Genomic DNA, 9,700 nt, shown 5'->3' on the forward strand with positions numbered 1-9,700 from the left:
TAATGGTCAGGTGAATAAACTACTTTCCTTGCCAAACAAATTGTCTCTGTTTTTTTTTTTTTTTTTTAGGAGATTAAAAATATATATTTTATTTCTTTTTGTTGTTGTTGAGAATATGTTGCCAGGAAGTCTAGATTCTGCTTGGCACTTCACTGGGGCCAAAAGACAGAGACCAAGTTAAGGAGAATGAAAGGCAACTTTATTGGTTGGCCAAGCAAGGAGACGGTCAGGGCTGCATGCCATCCAAGACTACCTTGCAGGCAGCTTGTTGAGGCTGGTTTATATAGGCAGGATCACTTTCATAATACAAGTGGTGAGCATGCAGGCTCAGAGCATTTTAGAATGAGTAAGCATTTTCTAAGGCCCAGGTTCGATTCTCCGAGTAGGAGAAAGTTAGCCATTTTTGTTCATTAGCATGTTAGCTCTCCACCCAGGGGTGGAGAATTTACCATGCATGAGGAGGCAGTTAATGAGCTAAAGGTTATCTGGAGTGCCAAGATGGGGGGCACGACACGTTTTAGTCGGTTTTGGCCAGCCCGTGGCTGTTTCTCTTCAAGGGGCTTCTGAGGAGGAAAAGCAAGAACTCCAGGAAATGGGATGAGTAAGGGGTTGTCTTGAAGCTAAGAAAAAAAGGCTCTATGGCTCTAGCCCTGTCTTAAACATACACCAATTCAATAATTTCTACATGTATAATTCAGTGACATTGGTTACATTCTTCAAGTTGTGCAACCATTCTCACCCCCCTTTTTCAAATTGTTCCTCCTCCATTAACATAACCTCACTGCCCCCTAAGGTTCCTATCTAATCATCTTTTGAGTGGCTATTGTCAGTTTGATCCAATATAGATAGTTCTTAAAAGAGCACAATGCTTAAGGCTGACATTCTTTACTAGTCAAGCTAAACTGTTGTTTTACTTAAAGAAGTCTTCAGGGGATATTTTTGGTTTAAGGTGTAAAGACTATTTTAGGGCAATAGTTTTGAGGGTCCATCTAGCCTCAATGGCTCCAGAAAGTCTAGATTCCAAGAAAATTTGAAATTTTGTTCAGCATTTGTCTTTGCATCTGCTTTTATATAGTTTCCGATTTTCCTGTTTCTCAGTGTGTTTTGATTTTCATTACAAAAGGAATTCATACTTATTATGGGAAATTTGAAAAACATGTCAGACTGTAAAGAAGCAAAAAAGATTCTTTTAATCCTCCAATCTTGTTACTTTAGTTGGAATACATTTTTGCTTATATGTGTTTATTGTAAGCTGCCTTGAAATAGTTTAAGTAGGAAGAGATCACATCATGAATAAAATTATTTTATTAAACAGAACTTGTATCTCCTTACTTTTCACAAATGTTTATCCAACGGTTAATATAAGTAGTGCATTCAACTTATTTGCAGACCTCCAACAAATGAGGCCTATTTTTCTAAGTATGTATGTCATGGGGAGATGGAAGCCCCAGTGCAGGACAGGGGCATGTGAGCTTGCCTTCAACTCATAATGAATAGTTAAAGACTTAAGGAACATTTTATAGCCTGAAAATTTTGTGATTTAAAGAATGTACATTGTCAGAAAGAACCTGTATGTTCAACAGTATGTGCAATCATTTCAATAAGGAAGTTTGGATTACATACTAACTCCTCCCTCAGGTTTTTGCATTTAAATGATCAATCCAGCAGTATGGAGGAGAGTGCTGAGAATATTGGCTTAAAGTCAAATTTAGGTGACTTATAAATCAATAAATAGAAAAGGAGCACACTTTCTGGAGCCATTGAATCTGGATGATCCTTGAAACTATTGCCCTGAGATAATCTTTAAACTTTAAACCAAAAGCTGTCCCCTGAAGTCTCCTTGAAACCAAACAATAGGTTAGCTCAATCAGTAAAGAATATTTGCTTAGAGTACTGTGTCTTTTTAAGGAAGAATCTACATGGGATCAAATTGACAACAGCAGCTGGAAAGGTCAGATAGTAAGCTTAAGGGACAGTGAGATTATGTTAAAGGTAGAGGAACAGTTTGGAAAAGGAGAGTAAGAATGGTTGCACAACGTGAAGAATGTAATCAATGTCACTGAATTGTACGTGTAGAAATGGTTAAAGTGGTGTATGTTTTGCTGTGTATATTTTCAACAACAGTAATTAACAAAATGAACACATACCCATTCAGGATATCTATCAACTGGGGAAAGGGAAGAGATTTGATAACAAGGGGAATTGTAAAGAAAGAGCCATGAAGTTAATGTTAACACTTGCTGCAGTGGAAGAATATCTGTAGACTAAATTTACTCATTCATTCATTCATTCCTCATTCATCAAACATTGTTTGAATACATCTCATATGTCATATAGCCATAAATAAAAGGTTAGATAATGATCTTAAGAAGCTCAGTGTGTGGTGGAAGAGACAAACAGGTAAACTACTAAATAAAAAGCAATGTGTTCAGAATGTAATCAATGTCACTGAACTGTGCATGTAGAAATTTTTGAAATAGTGTATCTTTGGCTATGTATATTTTCACACACAAAAAAAAGTTTGAGAAGGGAGAGCGTTGACATGTCGTGGGGTTGTTAACCAATGTCATAAAACAATATGTGTACTGACTATTTAATGAGAAACTATTTGTTCTGTAAACCTTCACCTGAAGTACAATAAAAAAAAAAAAAAAAAAGCAATGTGTTGGGAAAATAATTGAGATAATAATTATAATCACTAGCATTCATTCTTTCAGTAAATATTTAAGTGCTTACAATATGCCAGGAACCACGCTAGTCACTGGGAATACAACAGTAAAAAAATGGTGACCACTGTACAAATAATCACTTTCTTTATATTGTCTTATTTATCCCTAATAACTGTCCTATGGACTGTGTGCTATTATAATCCCTGGGAGACTCAGAAAAGGTAAGTATTTTGCCCAAAACCACACAGGCAAAGCTACGTCAGATGATATACAGCAATTAATATACTACAACTATTATAAAAATAAAATGCCTCCATTTTGAGGGACATTCATATTAGACTGGAATGGAAGTTGAGTATGTACTTCATGTTAAAGAGGTTTGAGAAGCACTTTCTAGGAGTAAGAATGTCATGCTCAAAGTCAGGGTCTATAGAAGAGTATCCTATGTTTTGCAAAATCGAAGGAATTTTGTTTTCCCAAGCATAAAATTTGAGGGTGATGAGAGGTGAGTTGTGAGAGATAAGTGTGGTGTCTAGTCACACTATTTTACCTTTAAGATTGTTGAGGTTTGATTCGATTTTGTATAGGGAACCCCAGCTCCCACATCATCTGACAACAAACACCTGCTGTGTCTAACTCTAAACTAGGCATTGAGTGTTACAAGATGAATAAGATGCAGTATCTGTCCTTTAAGGAGCCCTGGTAGTGCAGTGGTTAAAGTGCTCCATTGCTAACCAAAGGATAGGAGGTTTGAACCCACCAGCCACAGGGGAGAAAGATGTGGCAATCTGCTTCCATAAAGATTTACAGCCTTGGAAACCCTATGGGGCTGTTCCATTCTGTCCTATAGGGTCACTATGAGTCAGAATCTACTTGACGGTGGTGCGTTCGGTTTTTTGGTTTACCTGCTCTTTAGGGTATCCCAGTCTTGTGAGGGAGGTGGTAGTAACAGTCACAGGACAAAGGTTATGATACAGGCATATGTGAGTTCTATTGGAAAACTAAAAGAAAGATACTAATATTGGATTAGGGAACTGAAAGGAAGTTTTCAGTGGAAGTGACATTGAAGATAATCCTTTATAGTCTTGAGTTCAGCAGGTGAGGAATGTTAGCAAGTAAGAGACGGTCATTTGAGACGGAGTTAACAGCATGTTAAAAGGAATTGAGGCCTGCAAGAGGATAGCGTGTTCTGGCAACCGCAAGTAAGTCAATATGGATACAATGCGAGGTATGTGTAGTAGATGAGGCTGGAGGGTACACTGGGGATAGCTCTTGAATGGTCTTGTATGATACGGTTTTTTTTTTGCTTTGCCATATGATATACAATTTTCAGGAAGGAGTAGTGTGACTAATTTTCATTATAGAAAAACATTATGCTGGCTGTAGTGTGAAAGATAAGTTGGAAAGAGTGATTTCACGGCAGGGAGACCAGGTAGGAGGTAATTTTCACAGTGAGAAATAATAAGTACCTCAATCAAGGGCTGACAGCTGAGAATGGAGAAAGGACAGATTTCACAAATGTTAAGGAGCTAGAGAAGACAGAAATTACGGATAGATTATTCATTTGATTGGAAGGACAGGAAAATCTAGATTGGCTTCTAGATTATTGTTTGGGCTACTGGTGAATCAGACAAAAAGATGGGGGAACAATGGGAAAAGTTGCTAGAGTGAAGATGATGGGTTTTGTTCTGTACTGGTTAAAGGGCCGTTGGTCATCCAAGTGGAAATATTCAATTAGCAGTTGGAAACGCAGAACTCAGGTTCAAAAGAGAGGTCAGGGCTAGTTTATTGAATATGGGGTGATGCCTCTGATCTTTTGTGTGCTGGGTTGTTTCAATCTTTTATTTAATGAGCATTTGCTAAGCTTTCTTGTGACAGGGAGAGTGTTGATTTCTAGGATGGATACAAAACTGAAAACATCATCACTAACATTTAAAGCAATGGATGTATATTTTAGGATTTTTTTTTTTTTTTAAATTTTGTATTCAAGAATCTTTGTCAGCTCTGGATTCTAGCAAATGGACACATGGTTTTCTCTTCTCAGGAAACCTCCCTGATGTGCAAGAGTGGATCCTAAGAGACAGCTGAGCTAAATAAATGTATTCCCTGGCCACTGGAGATTATTTAAAGCTGTGCATCTGACCTAAGCAAAGCCAATCCAAAATTTTCTTGGAATTTTTTTTTTTAAACTTTGAAATAGAGATTCAAAACTTCTTTGGGATAGGATCTGTGGGCTGTGCAACTCAGGAAATGTGGGGGCACACTCTCCACCTGGTGAAGGAAGTTGGTCTAGATTCGGGGAGAATAAACTAGCCCAGTGATAATCAGAGACAAGTGACAGAAAGTTAGATTCAGGGCAGTATTTAAACCTTACTTTCAGTTGTTCTGAGGCTCAGCTATGCTCCTGCCTTCACCACAATTTGGCCAATCAATATTCCCTTTTATTAAATGAGATACCTTGTAGCTTCTGGGATATTGGCATATTTCCCCTCTTTGTTCTAGAGAGTACAAGTTAGTTTTCTGTCACTGAAAAATGCCTAGTAATATGCCACCTGATAGCTATGTGGTGAATAAGTGAGTGTCTATAATGGTCATTTTTATGTGTGTTAATTTGTGTCTTCAGAGAAGCCGGTGCCAAGAGGAGCAAGAGACTTATTGAGAAAAGTTCCTGTGAAGGAAAACGCGGGAGTGGTAGCAGGAGCAGGCAGGGAGAGATTTCAGACTGTGATGCAGGTCTGACACCTGTTAAAGGAAAGAAAAGGAGGGAAGGTTGGGTACGAACAGTGGCGCAGTACTGAGAAAGTCTCTACCAACCTAGTAGGGAATCCCCTAGCAAAGGTTACTTATTGGAGGAGTCCCACATTGGGAAGAAATGGCCCACCTTTAATATTCTCCGTATGTTCAGTTATTGGCTGGGAGCAGCCCTAGGGGAGTGTGGCTGCAAAGTGAATAGTGCAGCAGATTCGACCATGTGGCAGCTGGAGGCTGACCACCAGCAACACTCCTCTCAGCAGGTTCTCTTGAAAGGAGATCCGAGCAGCGGACCTCCATGGCCACCACCACACCACATGGTTGTTCTCTACTATTCCAGAGCTCCTTTTCCTCCTGGGTCATGGTTGGATTGAATTTTGCCACTTCTTTAAAATTAGGCATAGTCATGTGATTTTTTTTGGTCAATATATTGTGGGTAAGTTTTAAAAAACAAAGAGTGCCTTGCCAAATCCTCTTTTTTTCCCATCAAGGAATACACATTTTGGGTGGGAGTTTCCATCGGTCTGGGTCCCTATGATGAGCAGAGGCCCTTGCCTACTCACAGTGGACCTGTAGAGTGAGGAAGTAATAAAGCATTGTTATAAGGCACTGGTTTTTAGAATTTTATTGAAGCATAACCTAGATTATCCTGACTGAGACCGTAGTTTTGGAGGTTTTTCCAGAGTATTCCAATTTCTACACATGTTGAGACTATTTTGGGAACAGGAGACAATGACTATTCCACCAGACTCCATTTTGATTGGACATCTGAGCAGGACAATTCAAGAAATGAATAAGCTTCATTTTTCTTCTGAACCTTCTAGAGCCTTTTCTATTTAGAAGGAAAAGCTCACAAGCGATCGATTGTGGCAGGTTATTAAGACATAAATGCGTTCAGAGCTAATAAGACCACACACTGTAACAACCAGTCAACAATATTTATTGCAAACAAATAACTTTCTTAGGTCCGTTAGAATACAAAAAAAGAAACAAATGATTGTAATAATCCTTTATATCATATGTAGCACATTTCAGGTTTCAGATTTTCAAAAATAATTTCTTCTACTGAATGAAGTGGGTTGGGAAAGTATTATCACAGTTTTAGAGGTGAGAATATGGAAACTCACAGATTAAATGCCCAAGGTCACATTAAGGTCACAAAGACAATAAATGACAGAGATAAAACTAGAGCTTCCTTCTCTTCAGGTCTAAAATTCTTGTTGGCAGAAAAGCTTAAGAATATTTTTGAAGACTACAGTCAAATACATGCACATCCGTGAGGCATTTATAACTGCTTGTGCCGTGAGTCGGAATTGACTCGATAGCAACGGGTTTGGGTTTTTTTTGTTTTGTTTTTGTGTGCCATGGTATTGGATGAATGCTATGATTAGAAAATAGACATGATGAAGGCTTAACCATCTAGCAGATATGCAAGTTTCTGAACTCTTCTTCAGTCCCATCCAGACTGAGAAGACAGCATCAGCGGTTGGGGAGAGAATCAACATTAACAAAAACAATGCTAAGAATAACAATTGCCATTCATACTTGCCTTATAGTTCTCAGGTGATTTTCACGCGTATTTTCTCACTTGTGTCTCACATTCTCCCGATAAATAACTATCAGCTTGAGCCCAAATCATGAACCCATAAATTCAAAACTAATATGGAAATACATCGAATGGGTGAAAAATATTTTTGACCAAATTTTGGAATTCTATTGTAACCCTTTTTGAAACTTGCAATAGTCACAGATTGATGTGGAGATTTTTTAAACACATGGTCCAAAATTATTTGATGCTTCTTCCATCGAGAAGGCGGACTTATGTTCCCTCCCCTTGAATCTGGGCTCTGTGTCTACTTTTGTTTTGGCAGTTTCTGGACCAGGCTTTAAGAAGCTGGCAGCTCCTACTTCTATTTCTTGGGACACTCACTCTTGAAACCCAGACACCACACTGTGAGGGAGCCCAAGTAGTTCATGGAGTCACACGAAGAACTGAAGCCCCAAGGCGCCAGCATTGGACTAAGCTCCCAGCTGACACCCAGCACCAAATTACTATCCATGTGAGTTAGCCACCTTGGAAGTGTATCCTTCAGTCCCGGTTAAGCTGACTCAGAAATGAATTGTCCCCACTGGGTCCTGCCCAGATTGCAGATCTGTGAGCAATACAAACACTGTTGTTGTTTTAAGTCAATAGGTTTTGCAGTAGTTACCCAGCGATAGATAATAAGAAAAAGTAAAGACAAACGTTACTTACAAATGTGGTACTATAAACCAGTGAACTTTGCCTAGATTGGTTTTACTTAGAAAGACCTTCCATACTATGTATTATGGGATGCTTTTATCTAAGTTTAGAGATTTTGAAACTTCTCTTACCATTTAGAGTCAAAGAAATGATCTCCTCTGTGAACATGAATCTTTTTATATGGGCCTTTGGTTTATGGTATTTACGGTATTGTATGGTTACCTTGGATTCTTGTAGTGTTGTCTCGAGGCCATAGAAAAAGACCACATTCCTATAGGGGGTGAGGAGTCTATAACAAGATTGGTTAAGGTTCTTTTCTGTCAATTGCTGGGGGCAGTCTTAAACGAAAAAATTTGTGGCTGGTGAAAGTGAAAATTCCTGACTCTCATGGGATCTCTTTCTTGACTTTGATTACAAAGCAAGGCCGACAGCACGCCCGTCACCTTGAATAAACAAGGGGCGGTGCCTGCCAGCCTATATGATATGACAACTAACTCCTTGGATGTAAGCTATATCCCTATTAGGTAATGTAGAAACTAACTCCGTCTTTAAGCTTGTTTAGCTATACTTCCGGTTCCGGCTCACTTAAGAAAAACAAGAGACTGGGGTCGCAAGACCAGTCAAAACTGATCTGGAACCAGGGTTGGCCTGCCTGACATGCGCAGTACTGCAACCGGGTCCCTTGGATGCCCTTGGATGACCTATTGACGTCAGAGGCTGAACTCCCCCCCAACCATGCCCCTAACTTCGGCAAAACGCCATCTTTGTGGCCCCCCCTCCCTTAGACTGAGCAGGCGCAGAAGATCAGACAGCCCTAGGAACGCCTTTATGGGCCAAACCAATCAGCAGGCTGACTCCACTTGGGGCGTCCTCGAAGACTCCAGACCCAATTTTACTCATATAAACCCCTCGGGCCCCTGTTCAGGGAGGCACCTTGGCGACACAAGTCCTGGTGGGCTCCTTTACTTGGCCAACTAAATAAAGCTTCTTTTTCCCCTTTCACTGCTTAGTGTCTTTCTAGCGGTGCCGAGCAGACCTGGAAGCGTCGGGTTACAAAGGTGGCAAGTATGCCTAAACCAAACCAAAACCCACTGCTGTGAGTTGATTCCGGCTCACAGTGACCCCAGACGGTTTCCAAGGCTGTAAATCTCTAGGGAAGCAGACTGACACATCTTCTCCCAGAGCGGCTGGTGGTTTGGAACTGCTGACCTTTGGGTTAGCAGTCAATCGCTTTAACCACTGTGCCACCAGACCTCCTTCAAATATGCCTAAGGGAACTTAATATGCTTAAGCTCTCACTGAAGTCATGTTTTAATGTTGCAGCTTGGACTAATCTATCTCACGAACGCTTAGAAGGAGAATTAGGTTCCTGACTGAGCCAGACTTGGAGAGACCTTAGACCCAAGACCTCTTAGAGTAGGGATGGCAGTCTTCATTAAGAGCGACTCCTCCAAGGGGGAAAGGATCTAAGGCGGTGATGCCAACCTACTACAGACTGGTAAAATCCAGGGCTCGAACTTGAATTTAGGACAAGGATCTTGTCATGCCTAGCACAGTCTCTGTCACATAGTAGGTGATGGAGGGAAGCCTAAGACATTGAGTGATAAATGCCATAAAATCGAGGCTTTCACTTTTGAGTTGCCATTTTCTTGCAAGTGTTACTTGTTTCTTGCAAGTAATTTCAAGCATTTGACAACACAGAGCAGGCTCACATGGAAACAGTTTTTACACACACATACACAGCTACAGTGCAAATTTTATGATCCTGAATCGTGGCTTACAACTAACATCGCATGCTGAACTTCATGCCATTTCAAGGGAGGCGTTTCTCTTGCTTTTACATTGACAGCGGCAGCCAGGGTTTCTCGGACACGGTGCACCACTCAAGCAGAAGCAGGGGCTCCCCCACCTTTATCTTTGCCCAGCTCCGCATGCCGCGTAGGAGACACCACTCGCAAGAGTCTGGTTTCCGCAAAGAGCAGCTGGTTCGGGCAGGGGTAGAGGTTGAGGAGGAGAGGGCGAAGACCGCCCAGTGGCT

The sequence above is a fragment of the Trichechus manatus genome, unplaced genomic scaffold (assembly GCF_000243295.1).
Source record: "Trichechus manatus latirostris isolate Lorelei unplaced genomic scaffold, TriManLat1.0 scaffold00136, whole genome shotgun sequence".
NCBI classification, from domain to species: domain Eukaryota; kingdom Metazoa; phylum Chordata; class Mammalia; order Sirenia; family Trichechidae; genus Trichechus; species Trichechus manatus.